The sequence below is a fragment of the Xyrauchen texanus genome, chromosome 28 (genome assembly GCF_025860055.1).
Source record: "Xyrauchen texanus isolate HMW12.3.18 chromosome 28, RBS_HiC_50CHRs, whole genome shotgun sequence".
Lineage (NCBI taxonomy): Eukaryota > Metazoa > Chordata > Actinopteri > Cypriniformes > Catostomidae > Xyrauchen > Xyrauchen texanus.
This window is the reverse complement of record NC_068303.1, coordinates 1,799,794-1,802,276: the sequence shown is the minus strand read 5'-3', so window position 1 is coordinate 1,802,276 and position 2,483 is coordinate 1,799,794.

Genomic DNA, 2,483 nt, shown 5'->3' with positions numbered 1-2,483 from the left:
TCACCTATATTTACAATAAAATCAAACACTGGAAATTTCCTTTTTGTCATTAATCTCCTGCTCAGACCTGCACTAATGTTTTCGCACAATGTTTGGACACACCTCCTGAATGCCTGCCGGCTGTTTGTTCTTTCTATGCACACTTCAAAGCTCAAACACTGTTGAGACTCTTCATTATAATGTGAAGCACTGAAGTGTGTGTGTGCTGAGCCTATCACAGTTAGTTCTGAGCCTACAGGAAATACGAGTCTGTCAGTCTAAATACCCCTGCAGTCAGTTTCTGTCTTGGAGTTCCTCCGAATGCTGAGCTTCAATCTCAACTGGCACTTGTGTGGTAGCTGCGGTTGAAAAATATAAAACCTGTTTATACATGACATTAATGCAAGCATATAATACTTAAAATATCAATACACAAAGAGTACTGTAGTCTTGACAAGTGAACGGTGTCTTTTTGTCTTCGGAGTGCCGTTCTTGTGGGGTGGGGTGCGCTGTGGTTGAAGAAGAAGTCATAAACTCTGTGGTCATAAACTCTGTGGTCTGGTTGCAGTAAATACACTCTTGCTACATCAGTGTCTTCCCTCATGCAAAGACACACAAACCATCTACTAACCATCTGTAACAACTCGTATGTCTTCAAATAAACAACTTTTACCAAGTGGAAAATGTACCATCAGAGGTTTTATCTAATACCAAATGTTTTGAAACATGTGGAACTTTTCTTGCAATAAGCAAACAAAACAAAACATTGCAAATATATATTTATACACATTTGGCAGATGCTTTTATCCAAAGTGACTTACAGTGCACTTATTACAGGGACAATCCCCCCGGAGCAACCTGGAGTTAAGTGCCTTGCTCAAGGACACAATGGTGGTGACTGTGGGGATTGAACCAGCAACCTTCTGAGTACCAATGTATTATACAGAGCACTTATTACAGGGACAATCCCCCCGGAGCAACCTGGAGTTAAGTGCCTTGCTCAAGGACACAATGGTGGTGACTGTGGGGATTGAACCAGCAACCTTCTGAGTACCAATGTATTATACAGAGCACTTATTACAGGGACAATCCCCGAGCAACCTGGAGTTAAGTGCCTTGCTCAAGGACACAATGGTGGTGACTGTGGGGATTGAACCAGCAACCTTCTGAGTACCAATGTATTATACAGAGCACTTATTACAGGGACAATCCCCCCGGAGCAACCTGGAGTTAAGTGTCTTACTCAAGGACACAATGGTGGTGACTGTGGGGATTGAACCAGCAACCTTCTGAGTACCAATGTATTATACAGAGCACTTATTACAGGGACAATCCCCCCGGAGCAACCTGGAGTTAAGTGCCTTACTCAAGGACACAATGGTGGTGACTGTGGGGATCGAACCAGCAACCTTCTGATTACCAGTTATGTGCTTTAGACCACTATGCCACCACCTCTCCATATACAGACAGACAGACAGACAGATGGATGGACGGATAGATAGATAGATAGATAGATAGATAGATAGATAGATAGATAGATAGATAGATAGATAGATAGATAGATAGATAGATAGATAGATAGACAGACAGAAAGACAAATAAATAGATGGATGGACAGACAGACAGAGAGACAGATAGAAAGATAGACATATGGACAGACAGACAGATGGATTGAGAGAGAGACAGACAGACAGACAGATAAATAAATAGATGGATGGACAGACAGATAGACAAATAAATAGACGGACTGGTGGAGAGATAGATGGATGAATGGATGGAAAGACAGACAGACAGACAGACAGACAGACTTCTCCTCTCGTGAACTTGCCAAGGAGACCGCTGATGTCAAGATTTATAATGAATAATTGTGGAGTGGTGGTGGTGTAGTGGGCTAAAGCACATAACTGGTACTCAGAAGGTTGCTGGTTTGATCCCCACAGACACCACCATTGTGTCCTTAAGTAAGACACTTAATCCAGCAATTGTCCCTGTAATAAGTGCACTGTAAGTCACTTTGGATAAAAGCATCTGCCTAATGCATATATGAAAATGAATAAGGACTTACATTTTGGTCTCTTTCTCACCCAAACAGATCGTAACACACTGAAGATCTGGATTAAACCACTGGGGTCAAAAATCATACTTTTATGCCTTCATGTCCTTTTTTACTTGTATTGTCTGGAAATATTCACATCTTATCTTTGCCAAAAATATTTGTGTTCTTCAGAAGAAGAATGAGAGGTTGAATAACTGATGAGAGAATGATCTTTTTCGGGAGAACTATTCCTTTAATTTACCCGTCATTGGCAGGTGAGGCAGAACGCTTTTGGACTGTGTGTGTGTGGTGTGTGTGTGTGTGTGTGTGTGGGTGTGTGTGAGAAGTCTTACACATCCAGCTGCAGTATTTCACACCTAGATGTGTGAATGAGGTTCTGACTGAGTGAACGGTCACACAATCTGACAGGAGAGAGGAGAGAGAGAGAGAGAGAGAGAGAGAGAGAGAG